The 14,001-nt window shown below is 43.1% G+C and overlaps 2 protein-coding genes across 2 annotated transcripts in view; one reads left to right on the plus strand and one right to left on the minus strand.

The window, feature by feature from the left end:
* The window catches only part of TG (thyroglobulin), a 395,662-nt gene that overhangs the window by 41,697 nt on the left and 339,964 nt on the right, over positions 1-14,001 (minus strand).
* SLA (Src like adaptor) overlaps positions 10,017-14,001 on the plus strand; it is a 100,086-nt gene continuing 96,101 nt past the window's right edge. The window contains 1 exon segment of the mRNA XM_043979321.1: positions 10,017-10,123. The gene's annotated coding sequence lies outside the window, so the exon portion shown is untranslated.

A 14,001-nucleotide genomic window follows, 5' to 3' on the forward strand; every position in this document is an offset into this window, starting at 1 on the left:
TAGAGACCTAGAGACAGGACATGACTTTCCTTGGGTCAAACAGATGCTTCAGTAATCTTTCCCATTGTACCATGCTGCCTCGAGGCACTGAAGCCTAAGTCTGATTATTATTCTAATGATTCTTGTTAAGAAGAACCTCCCCAGAGCCCTGCTTAGAGAACCCCAGTAGCTAAGGTTCATTCTAGGCCTAGGTTTCCATGCAGGGGGGCATTAGCTGTGCAAGTGAAGGGTCGGGAGGGAGCTAGCCCCAGCCTGTTGTCACAGAGGGGCATATGGGGAAGTTTTGGGGTGGCACAGATTCAGTAACAGGAGAAATCCAGATAGCCTGACTGACTGATGCCTGGCAACGAGATGGAGCACAGATGCCATTGCTGGCTTAATTAGGCAGTCAGCGGGCCCTTCCTCAGGATTCCCACGTGACTCAATGCTATGATTTTCTCAAGCTGTAATTATGAGGAGTATCTGCATTAGGCAGGAGTTTTGTTTTAGACTGTGGTTTATAAAAGGATCATTAAGACACTGGCACATCTTCTCTGTGAGCGTGTGAATGTTTAAGTCCTGCTATTAATAGAACCCTAAGAGAAATCAAAATCATTGGGAAACATCAAGAAAACACCAAGCGGCACACAGATGTCTGCCAATCAGCACCCCCTCCCAAATAATGAGACCTCAAGGAATAGCAACAGTCAGACCCCCAAGGAGAAATGAGGCTCCTGCTAACTCTGGACGAGAGCAAAGCTGCTTTGGGCTTTGTTCAAGGGGCTTGATTAGAAAGCTCTTTGCTCTACCCATGATTTTATCTTTAATTAATTCTGAGAACAATAATGTTCCCTTTGACAAGCTTTCCGGGTATGAACTCATTGGGACTGATTTTTCTGCTCCCACCAAGAGGGACTGAGCCATTAATTAGCAACACGATAAGCTGAAAGGGACCTTGGAGGTGTTCTAGACTAATTCTTTCATTTGAAAGAAGAAGAAACTGAGGCTCCAAGAGGGGCAGCAACATGTCCAAGGTCACACAGCTTCTTGGTTAATATCAGATGAGATAACATGGTAAAACACTTCACAAACCTTAAAGCTCTATATAAATGCTAGATGCTATTATTATTAATGTTCTTGTTGCAATTCTTATTATTGGCCGATCTAGAAGTAGGACCTGGATCTTCCTGATTTGGGGGCTAGACTGGCATAATGGATAGAGTTGGGCTTGAAGCCCGGAAGACCTGAGTTTAAATATGATTTCAAACATTTACTAGCTGTGTGACTTTAGCCAGTTAACTTTTCTAGGTAATAGTTTACTCAACTGTAAAATGGGGATACTATTAGCCCCCACTTCCCCAAGCTGTTGTGAAGATCAGATGCTTTACAAACCTTAAAACACTATAAAATTGCTAGTTTTGGTTCCCATACAAGACAGACCTTTCAAGTTGGAGATCAGAAGGATAAGGACAGAGGAATAGCTTCCCCTACCTCAACTCCCCTCACCCCTGTAACAACGCATAGACATTGCCAACCATGGAGCAGGTGCTTGCTAAAGGGTTCATGATCTCTTGAGGAAAAGGATGGTAATGGGAAGACCTGGCATGCTGCTGATGCCACTCCTCTAGGGTTCACTGGCCTTATGATTCATGTGCAGAGAAACTAAAAATGCTTTCTTGTCTATAAAATGTTTTAACAGATATCACAGCATTTGATCCTGGCAATAGTCCCAGAAAGAGATGCAGAGAAGGGGTTACTATTATCCTCATTTTACAAATAAGGAAACTGAGGTCCACAGAACTAACACAATTTTACCCTTATGTCCCAGTGGCAGATGGGGTAGTACCCTGGGTCTCAAATCCCAAGTCTTTCCAAAAGACCATGTTGTATACTTAGAGGGCTGGTGGATACCCTGTGTTGGCAGTATCCATCCAGACAGGCTGTCAGTAACCAACAGTGGAACAATTTTCTGCCTCAGCCAAGCAGAAATTTGGATGAAGTAGAGAAAATAGGAGTGGGGTGAAGGGAAAGTTTCTCCTATTTGAATCTATAGGACCCTGTTGCCAATACTTCCCTTACTCCATAAGGAAACCAGTAACTTTTACTTTTGTTAATAGAATGGAAAACAGGCACAAAGAGTGGTAGGCAAGATGTTAGGAGAGTCTAATGATGGGTATTAGGAACGAAGATCTCAAATACCTGACAATCTGACATCTTACAGGGTTACATCATTGGAAAACGGAAAACATTAATGAAATACAAAGACATTAGAAGAGACATAGATAAGAAGCCGAGCCATCAACACAGATGTAGAGTCAGAGGACATGGATCTGAATGTGGTCTTTACCATGAGCTGTGAGCCATTTCAACCCTCTCAGCCTTTGTTTCCTCATCTTTAAAATAGAAAGTAGATACCTTCCCAGCCAATTTCACGGGGATATTGGGAGGATCAAATATAGGAAAGTCCCTTCTTCAATCAGTGCCCTACATGGCATACCCACCCCTCCATTTGCAATATTCCGCTGGGAATTCTATTCTTCCCCATGTTCTATTTTTCTCAGAGTCCTGCTCTTTATCCTCCAATGGTGGTAGCTAGTAAACTAATCTATTGTGAAATGTTGTTGATGGATGATAATGAGTATTTGGATTCCAAGAGAAACAAAATCTTAACCCAAAGGAATGACTCTCTAATGGTGGAATCTTATGTACTCTGTCAGAGTCAGTAGGAGAGAGATTCAGGTATTGAAGGAGACTTACTGGCACCCTTCAAATCACAGTATATGGGGGCAGCTAGATGGCGCTGTGGATAAAGCACTGGCCCTGGATTCAGGAGTACCTGAGTTCAAATCCAGCCTCAGACACTTAACGCTTACTAGCTGTGTGACCCTGGGCAAGTCACTTAACCCCAATTGCCTCACCAAAAAAAAAAAAAAAAATTTAAATTAAAAAAACTCACAGTATATGGGTGGTCTCCTAGTCTGCCTACAATTAAGGGTGGGCTAGGAACACAAAGATATTCATACATACAGAGGCACATGAGCACAGCTCAGTTGCTCAATAAACATGCAGTGTTTGGGGTCCTCCATGTTTTAGGCCATACATTAGGAGATGATATTTGCACATATTTATGGTCCTCAAAAGTTACCCTGGTGGGTGGCTCTCTGGATATGAGCCACTTCATGCTTAACTAAGTGGGTTCTCAAACCACAGTCCATTTCTGGACCCAGAGCAGAAGTACTTCTAGTTTGGAATGACATATTAGAACCTATGTTCCCTTGACATAGCCACTAAGAACCTCCACAATATGTCAGAGCAACATAGGAAGACTTTTGTAGAAGAAAACCCATGACAGCAGTCCTCTCCCCACAAAAATCAAAGACAAAAATGATTTATGCCATAGGGGAGGCCCATCTCTGAGTAACCTGGTCCTATTGATGTCCCCACATATTAAGGGAGGCAGAAAAGAACAAATGATCAAAGAGATGGGCAATGAGGCTAGAAAGCAGGTCCTCTAACACAGCCCTGGGCACACAGCAAGTGATCACTAAATATTTATTAAATAGAATTGAAAGTTTAATGGTGTCAGAGACCTTGTGGTCTAGAGAGGCAAAAGCTAAGGGCTGATTTGTCACTACCTTCCAGTATCCTCAGTGTGATTTGGAGACGGGTGCTGACTGGCTCTTCTCCACCTCCACAGATGGCAGAAGAAGAGGAAATGGGCTTTAGATCAAATCAAAGGAGTTAATGTGTGTTAAGTGCTCTGTAAGCCTTAAAGTCCTATAGAAATGTCAGTTACTGTTATTATCATTATTTAGACGACACTGAAGGGGTCTGGTTAGACATAATGAAGGACCTGAGAGGGTGTGGAAATTGGAATTGCCTGCCAAGAGAGACTAGGAATCTCTTCCCCTAGAGGTCTATAAAAACAAGGTAACCCAGTCCTGCTCGAGGAAGGGAAGGGGAACAAGCGTGTGTGTGTGTGTGTGTGTGTGTGTGTGTGTGTGTGTGTGTGTGTGCGTGTGTGTGGTGGGGTGCTAGACCCAAGGACTAGAAGGTCCTTTCTAGCCTGCTATTTATTTCATTCTTAGGGAAGCACAGAGTGAAGGTGATGCCTTCTGCAGAAGGTGACCTGGATAAACTTTGGCATCGTACTAGGTAATGTTCAAACTCATTAGCCAGGCACTCAAGGTGCTTTGTAAGCTGCCTCCAGCCTACCTCTCCAATCTTACCTCTCTCTATACTAGGATGTTCTAACTGCTCTAGTTAGAATGGCTTCCTTGGTAGACCCCTTCTCCAACACTACCAGGAGTACCTTAGGCTTCATTGTGCCTACACCTTTGTCCACTCTTTGAGGTGATTTCAAAATGCCCCTTCTTCCTTGAGACCTTCTGCACATCCCAGCCTACATTGATTTCTCCCTTCTCTGAACACCTTCAATACTTAATACATGGGATAGGCTCATTCTATTTGGCCCCAGAAGGAAAAATGAGAGACAATAGGCATAAGTTACAGGGGGAAAAACAAACTTTCTAACTTTTACAATCATCTCAAAGTGTAAGGGAATGCCTTAGGAATTAGTGGGGGTTCCCTTACTTCAAACCGTCCTCTATGTTACAGGATATTTTTGCTCTGGTATGAGTTGGAATGGGTGCTTTTTGAGATTCCCCTCGCATCTCCACCCCCGCCAGAGTCTGTGCTCTATGAAAAGTGTCATTAGATGAGCTGGAAACTGTCACAAGGTGAGCCAAAAGGAGTCACTAGTTGAGCCAAAAGGTGTCAATAGGTGATATGAAGTGTTACTCGGTGGGCATTTACCATTTTGTATCACTAGTTATTTTTCTGGGAGCAGATGTCTCATTTCCCCCTGCTAGACTGTCAATTTTTCAAAGGCAGGAACTTTATCTTGAACATCTTGGTATTCCACCTGACTGCTCCCTCCCCCCACAACACTTAGCACGGGGCCTTATATCTAGGAAACATTTAAGTACTCATTGATTGATTGTCTTTCAGGATTGACATGTGAGGATGAATCTGATTCTGCAATGATAACAGAAAGGAAGGGAGCTTAAAAAGCAAAGCCTGTTCAACTTACCTCTTAAGGCTTGTGGAGTGCTTTTTTCACAGAGAATGAGAGGTAGAGAGTGCTAATTATCATTTCTCCCATTTTACATATAAGCAGATCGAGGATCTTAGAGATTAGTGCCCCTGATCCAAAACTTTGGAATCTTCTAACAGCTCTGTAAGTGTATGCAATACCCCCTCCCCCAAATTCCTGAGGTAGCCCCAGGAGTCCTGGTTCTGTCCCTGGGTCCAGGATGCCAAATGATAGTTTCCTGTCCCGGGTTTCTTTAAGAAGGGCCTTCACCTGTCAAAGTGGTAAGTTGCCAGTCCACCCTGGAGATATCTGGCAGGTAAGGCAGTTCTTGCATTAAACATACCTGCTTCCCCTCCACAGCCCCCCTCGAGGGCATCACCCCTGGCAGAGGATGCTGTTGGTGGAGTCGCTTGGGATCCATTGGGCACCAGGTAAGAGTAGGATGCATCCCTTCACTTGGCTTGCATTTCCTTCCTTCCAGGAATTGCCTTCACACTACACTAACTTTGTGAGCTTGCTCTCCTTGCCTCTGAGCAGGCGTCGGAGAGCTGCTCTCCAACAGCTTTTGCTGTGCTGAATCTGGAGAGCGAGCCCCACAGCTCCACATGCATGCCAGGAGCTGCTTCCCAAAGCCCAGCAGCTCTAGCTTGCTCCCCGAACTCCCTCCTCACCCCTGCGCCCCTTCTTGCCTGGGCTGGGATCAGGTCCACTCTCTGTCTCAGCCTGAGGGGGTGAGAGGGATCTGTTTCCCTTTCCCTCAGATCGATGCTCTTGGAGGGAAAAGGTAGCGCATTTTGGGAAGAAAGCCGCTTCCCATCATGTAAATGAATGTAGGCAGACTGTCAATTTCACAGGCAAGCAAGAGAGAGAAAGAGGGGAGCGAGAGAGAATGAAAGAGGAGGGGGGAGGCAGGGATAAGAGAGAGAGAGAGAGAGAGAGAGAGAGAGAGAGAGAGAGAGAGAGAGAGAGAGAGAGAGAGAGAGGAGATAGAAAGAGGAGAGAGCCCAACCACACAGACAACAGCTGATCAAGAATTCCAATAGGAAGCTGTTATTTCAGATAAAAAGACCCCTCCAAGGAAAGTGAGCTCTTTGAGGCAAATCAGGCAGCCCTGATGCTCAGCAGGTAGGTAATTAACTTTTCTCTGTGTCGCCAGGATTCATTAGGCACCAGCTCCCTGTGAAGTGATGCTCACTGGCCTGTGGGTCTTCACACAGGCTTTAACACCCCCCTCCAGCCCCAGTCTGGGTCTGGTAGAAAGCTGTTCAGTGCAGGCATGCACTCTGATGGGCTCTGCCTGTCTGTGCCGGAGTGGGATGACTGTGGGCCTTCTCCCTCTTTGAACAGGGCAAGGTGGCCAGAACTTGGGGACCGGGAGTCTTGGTTCTAGTTTTAGGCTAAAGGCATGGGTGGCACCTTCCCAAAGTTGGCAGAACAATGAAGTTGGCAGGGGGCAGAGGAGAGCAGAGGGGAAGGCAGAGGATGGGACTGCACTTTGGTTCAGAAACTGGTCTTGGGATGGTCACAGCGGCACTTTAACCAGCGCTTCTATGATTTGCTTTTCTTTGGATAATTTTATGCACCACAGCAGGGGAAGACTGCTTGCCTCTAGTATGGATTAAGTAAAGTCTACTTGGCCTTCTCCAGTCCTGAAGACCTGAAAGTCTCCCTGCTCTGAGCCAAGAACATCTGCTCCATCACTTTCTCTCCTTGGGGCTGTGAAATCCCCAGGTGGCTGTCTGGGGCCTGTGGGCAAAGTCCCTGACCAATGTGCTCTCCAGTCACTCACTGGCAATGTCACAGCAAGCACTAGCAGAGTCCTCCTGGCTGCCTGAGAATAGCTTCTCCTTGGTAAGTGTCTTATTCTGTTTTTCTGTAGCCACTTGAGTGGATTGTGGGGGTTGGGGGGATAGCAGAGGGGGTGGAGTGGTGATAGTGGAGGGAGGCCAGATCTCCCTACACATGTGCACCAAATTAGGGGGATGCTTGAACTAAAGGGAATCTCTTGAGACTGGAAGATGATTTTTTTTCTTTTGAGAAAAAGGAAAGAATAGATATACATATGATCTTGGGTAAGCCACATAGAAATCACATAATGTGTAGTGAAATGTACCTTAGGGGTTATTAATTTTGGCCCCCCAACCCTATTTTACAGACGAGGATAAAGTGATTTTCCTGAGTTCACACAATGAGCTAGTGGCACCATCAGCCTAGACTACTACTCTTGCTTTTCTTTCTTTTTTCTTTCTTTTTTTTTTTTGGTGGGGCAATGAGGGTTAAGTGACTTGCCCAGAGTCACACAGTCCTCTTGCTTTTCTGTTTACTTTCTATGATCCAATTAGATGGGCTAAAAGAGGCCACGCTGAATCTATAACTTCAGTTTTCTTACCTAAGGATATGGGGCCTGAACTGAATGATCTCTAGAGCCTCTCTAAGCCTGGGCTTTCAAGGATTCCAGGACTCAATGTATAATAGTTGCCCAAGTCCTGGTGACAAATTCTCAGCTAAAGCTTTGGCAGTATATATTCAAAGGGATGTTCGCTTTTAAGTTGATGGAGCGCCTCAGTGGGGTACTTAGGTGATACAGCAGATAGAGTACCAGTAAGACATCTTCATGAGTTCAAATCTAAATTCCAACTAGCCATGTGACCCTAGGCAAGTCACTTATCTCTGTTTGTCTCAGTCTTCTCATTTGTCAAATGATCTGGAGAAGAAAATGGCAAACCATTCCAGTATCTTTGCCCCCAAATGGGGTGGTGAAGAGTTGGACACAACTGGAACAACTGAACAATGAAAGTACTCCAACAGAGAAACAAATTCCTTGGTTGAAAACACAGCAGTAAGAGCAAAGTCAATGGCTTAGAGTGTGTTTGTAAATTAGTCACGATGGGTGGAAAGAGACCTTGACTTGGAGTCGATGGATTGGGTTCAAAACCCAGGTTTTCAGTTATGGAGTTCTATAGACTATAGAGTATGGATAGACCTCACCTGTCATCTAGTCTAACTTCCTGCAGGGTCCTGCAGGTTCAGGGAACTTAAAATTAGTCAAGTGACTTGCCTGGGGTCACATACATAGTTTCAGATGCAGATCTCAATCCAAATCTAGGGCACTGTAACACCTCCCCGTGCAACTGTGGACAAGCCACTTTCTGTCTCTGGGACTCAGTTTCTTCATCTGTAAAAGGTTTGCAGTCAGTGACCACTTCTAACTATAAGTCCTAATATTCTGTGATCAAGGATAGAAGAAAGTTAATAAACATTGATCTTCCCATTGGTATATTAGGAAAAACATGGTCTACTGCTCATCCAAAGAGTGGTTAATGTCTAAGTAGGAGTCTGGTGGGACACAGCCTGGACTGAATTGACAGCAAGAGAGGGGAGGGGACACATACAGGTGGTACTGCTTAGACTAAAGCCCTGGAGAAGGTACTAGGCTGGGTCCAGCTGTGCCTGTGGCCTGCCTGGGGTGATGATAGCCAGAGGAGGAGGAGGAGAAAGAAAATACTCTAAAAAAATCTTAAGCAACCAACCAAGCATTTACTAAAGTAATGATAATAGGTGGCCTAAGTGCTTTACAAATATCCTCTCATTTAATCCTCACAGCAACGCTGGGAGGCAGGTGCTGTTATTATCATCCCTATTTTTCCAAATGAGGAAACTGAGGCATAGAGAGGTTAAGTGACTTGCCCTAGGTCATACAATTAGTTAGCATCTAAGACAGGATCTGAACTCAGGACTTTCTGAGACCAACACTTTATCTACTGTGACTCTTGAGTGACTAAGTACTTAATGTACCAAGAACTGAGCTTGGTGCTGAGTGTACAAAGGCAAGAGCAAAACATTCTTTGTCCTTTAGAAGCATAGATCCTATCAGGAGAGATATCATGTTTATACACATATACATACTATACATGCAAACATGCACACACATTTACATACATACACATGTACATATACATACACACACAACAAAGAAGGTACAAGCTTCTTAACTTGGGGTTGATAGATTTTAAGAGGTTTGTAAACCCGAAAAGGGGAAAAATTTATATTTTTGTTTTAACATTGTTGGTTTCTTTTGGAATATTGGGTACCTTGTTTTATGCATTTAAAAACATTCTAAGGAGGGAAGCTTATTGCTGTGGAAAAATAGGGGGCTTTGGAGTCAAAGTAACTGAGTTTAGGGGCAGCTAGGTGGCACAGTGGATAAAGCACCAGCCCTGGATTCAGGAGGACCTGAGTTCAAATCTGACCTCAGACACTTGACACTTACTAGCTGTGTGACCCCAGGCAAGTCACTTAATCCCGTTGCCCTGGAAAAAAAAAGAGGAAAAAAAGCAACTGAGTTTAAATCTTTCTTACCTGTTGACTCTGGGCCCCACTTTATTCATCTGTAATATAAGGGGGTTAGACTAGAGGGCCCCTAAAGTCCCTTCAAGTTGGAAATCTCTGATTCTAATAATTGTTAGACCATTTTCCCATGTACTGAGCCTTGTGTCATTCCCCCATTATTCCTACTTCTGCCCTTTGAGTCCAGACAGAGCAAGTTAAATACCTCATCAATTGGACAGACTTTCCCATACTTGGAGACACTTCTCACAGCACCTGTTAGGTGTTTAATGAATGTTTATTGATTGGTTGATGTATCCTTAATTATGTTTTAAAATCCAACACACCTATTTAATGGGAAGAGTACTGTGCCCTGAGTGGGAGAAGGAATATGCAGATGAAATAAATCATGATTCCTGCCTCCAGGGAGCTTATGCACTGTAAGAAAGCATGAAGTCTTTTAAGGGCTGAAATTGCTAAACTAAAATTTGAGGCGCTGGTAAAAATGACCCAAAGGTCTGTGTGTCCATTTATCAAAACCTTTGGCAAGAATGCTACCTTGGAGGGAAGGTATGAGCTATTCTCTTGCCCAGCCTCCCTCAGCACTGTCATTCCACTGACCAAGCTGCTGCTAAGCCCTAAAAGGGGACCAGGATGGGTGTGATGCTAAAGGTGCTGCGTGAGCTGACTCTTAGAAGAAGCCAAGAATTATAAGAAGTGAAGGTGAGCAGGGGGAGAATACCAAGCAATGGGGCTGGGCACAGCCAAGGCAAAAGCACAGGTAAGGGGAAACCCAGAGGTAAGTTTGGCCAGACTATAGAGTCCGTGAAAGGAAGCAACTTCTAGAAGACTGAAAGTTAGGATGGGGTCCAGTTGTGAAGAAATTTAAATGACAAATAGAGGAGATTGTAATTGATGCTATAGGTAATAGGCAGCCATTAGAGTTTATTGAGTGTGTGTTTTGTGTGCGTGCTTATGCATTGACATGGTCATGTTTATATTTTAGGAAAATCACTTTGGCAACTATGTGGGGAAGAAATTGGAGTTGGAAGAGAGTAGAGGCAGTGAGATCAATTCGAGGGTTGTTGCAATAGTCTGGGGAGAGGTGATAGAAGCCTGCACTAGCATTGATTCTGGGTGAGTCTAGAGAAATGGCTAGTTATGGCACCTTTTGTGGAGGTAGAGATGACAAGGTGACTGGCTACATGGGGTAAGGAAGAGAGAGGAGTAGGGGATGATGTCAGGGTCACTTGGGTGATTGGAAGGATGGTGGTTTCCTTACTTGATAGAGCACTGGGTTTGGAATCAAGACTCATTTTTGAGTTCAAATCCAGCCTCAATCACTTACTAGCTGTGGGACTTTGGGAAAGTCACTTAACCCTGTTAACTTCTGTTTCTCATCTGTAAAATGAGCTGGAGAAGGAAATGGCAAACCATTCTCTCTAGTATTCTTGCCAAGAAAACCCCGAATGGGGTCATGAAGAGTCAGACACAATCGAAACAACTCAACAATAAATCTATATCTATATCTATATCTATATCTATATCTATATCTATATCTATATCTATATCTATATCTATATCTATATCTATATCTATATCTATCTGTACCTATATTCATATCCATATCCATATCTATATATATTATATAAATAATTGTTTTTTTAAGTGTTAAGTTCAAATTCTTTCCTTTCTTCCAGTCCTTTCCCTCTCCATTGAGAAGGTGAGCAATATGATTGGTAGGTGATATTATTATTCATATTTTACAGTTGTAGAAAGGTTAGGTGACTTGGTCACACAGTATCTAAGACCAGATTTGAATTCAGGTCTTCCTGATGGAGGACTAGAATTCTATCCACTGCAATAAATCTAACTGCCTCTAAATCATAGGCCCAGTAAAAGAATAAAACCAAAAAAATGATCCCTAGCACCTAGCACTGTACCCGACCCTGAGTAGGCACTTAAGAAATGCCTGTTGAATTGAATTAGACCAATAACCTGTGTGTTTGGTTAGTAGGATTGTCACAAATGAAAGAATAATCAACTTTCAGTGATGGAAGGGTGCTTAGAAGTCATTCAGCTCAACAGCTTCCCCATGGCATGAATCCCTTCTATTCTATCCTCAATAAGTCATAGAATGTCATGGAATTATAGAGTTGGAAGGGCTCTTCTATTCTAACCTTGAACTTGAAGGACAGCCTCTCTCTGCCACACACCCTAGGAGCAAACCTGCCCCATCTCAGCTTTGAGGCCTCCAGGGAGGGGTAATTCACTCCCTACCAAGGCCATTTGTTCCACTGATGTGCTGTTCTCATTGTTAGAGAGTTTATTCTCCTCTTGAACTGAAGTATTTCAGTGTGCGCAAAATGCAGGTTGGCCTTGATGCTAAAAAAAGGTCTGGTATAAAGGCCTCCCCACTCTGTGCAAGAATGACGGGTACTGCAAGGGACAAATCAATAAAGAAAAAGGATCTAAAGAAGCACCTTATCTGTGTCAAGAGGTTGAAAGGCAGATGATTGGGGCTGGGAAAAGAAAGGCAAAGAGGAATCAGTGACACTTTGGGGCTATGCCATAGATCTGAGGCTCTTCCCAGAGAAAGAGAGTTGGAATCTCTGGGAAAGAAGCAGCTTCTTATATTTCTCAATCTGGTGGTGGAGGAGCTGAGCAGGACGCCCCTGATCAATTGACTTTCTCCTAGAATGGTTGACTGCAAGGGAGCAGGTGAGGGGGGGGGGGGAAAGATGTTATTATCTTAAAGAATAATATATATTACATAATATACATTATGATATATAATGTATTGTACATGTTATATATAATATATTATGATATAGAATTATTATGTATAATTATATACATGGTGATATATTGTATAATTATATGATGATGATGATGATAATAATAATATACATTAAAATAAGCTCACCAGTCACTAGAGGAAGGCTTTATTAGCCCCTTAGGAATTCTTGATTTATTGTGTATCTTTGGCCCCTTGGTAGTCTGATAACTCATGGACCCCTTCCCAGAATAATGTTTTGTAAATGTATAAAGTATATAAGATTACCAAAAACCAAATTATATTGAAAAAAGTTAACAAAATATTTTTAAAAGTTCATGGACTCCAGGTTAAAAATCTCAGCTTTTAGCCTCTACCTACAGTCCTTTAAAGAATCAAGATGGGCTCTCTAAGCAGTCAGTGGATGTAGAGGAGCACTTGGTACCTTGACTTCTGGCAGCAGAGAAGAGAGCCATCTGTGGAGGAGGAACCCATCTTTTGAGAAGGGATTCCATTTTCCATTTCCCTCACATCTCTATCAAAAATTAGTAAGTGAGGGAAGAAGGAAGAGAAGTGAGAGGACTTCTCTTACCCAGTAAGAGATACCATAATTAGCAGGGAACAGGCCCTTCCCCAAAAGGGAGCCAAGGTAGGAGAGACCCTTGATGAACATGACCACTTCCTGATGGCAGAAAAGAAAGCCAACTAGATTCAGGAGAGAATTAGCTCTGGTAGTTGGTAGTTGTGCTGCCAACTCAACTTTATATGTTCACTCTCTCCACAAAGGGGGTATATATCTGCAGGAGAGTGTGTCAGAGGTTTACAGGCAAATGTTCTATAGCTACTGTTCAAATCTAGCCTCAGATATTTCCTATCTTTGTGACCCTGGATAAGTCACTTGACTTTTGTTTGCCTTCCTCAACAACAAAATGTGCATAATAATAGCATCTTCCTCCCAGGGTTGTTGTGTGGATCAAATGAGATAATGATTGTAAAGTACTTAGCACAGTTCCTGGCACATAGTAAGTGCTATATAAATATGAAACATTATTATTATTATTATTACTAAGCAATCTCAGAAAATGACAATGAAGTATATCTACTGTAAAGTGAAATATGTTAATGGGGGGCTCTTGAACTGTAGTTTTAGAACTGCATACTCACAAAGTACCTTGAGCCTAGGTTATTGATCACCCCTGAAGACCCATGTTAACTTGTATGAGTTAAGAGGATAAGTCCCATAGAAGTCATTATAAATCAATTCATAAGTAGTCATTAAGCATCATACTGGCAGGTGGCAGAGTGGATAGAGCACTGGGACTGGGGTCAGGGAGATCTGAGTTCAAATCTGGCATCAGGCACTTATTAGCTTTGTGACCCCGGGCTAGTCACTTAACCCTATTTACATCAGTTTCCTCATCTGTAAAGTAGGCTGGAAAAGTAAATGGCAAACAACTCTAGTATCTCTGCCAAGAAGATCCCATTTGGGGTCACAAAGAATCAGACATGACTGAAATGATTGAATAATAACAACAAAGCATCATACTCATGTGCCAGTCTGTGTGAGCTGTACATACAAAGGCAAAAATTATACAGTCTTTCCCCTCAAAAGAGCTTAAAATACATATGCAAAGTATATTCCAAGCAAATACAAGGCAAAGGAGGAAAGGAAACTGGGGTGACTCAGTAAAGGTCCTGTGTAGGAAATGGGGTTTAAGCTGAACTTTGAAGGAAGCTAGAGCTTTGAAGAGGTGAGATGAGGATGAAGTTCTTTCCAGTAATGGAGGAATGTCCTGTCCAAAGGTATAGAGGTGGGAGAATGACA

The sequence above is a fragment of the Dromiciops gliroides genome, chromosome 1 (assembly GCF_019393635.1).
Source record: "Dromiciops gliroides isolate mDroGli1 chromosome 1, mDroGli1.pri, whole genome shotgun sequence".
In the NCBI taxonomy this organism is placed as follows: Eukaryota; Metazoa; Chordata; class Mammalia; order Microbiotheria; family Microbiotheriidae; genus Dromiciops; species Dromiciops gliroides.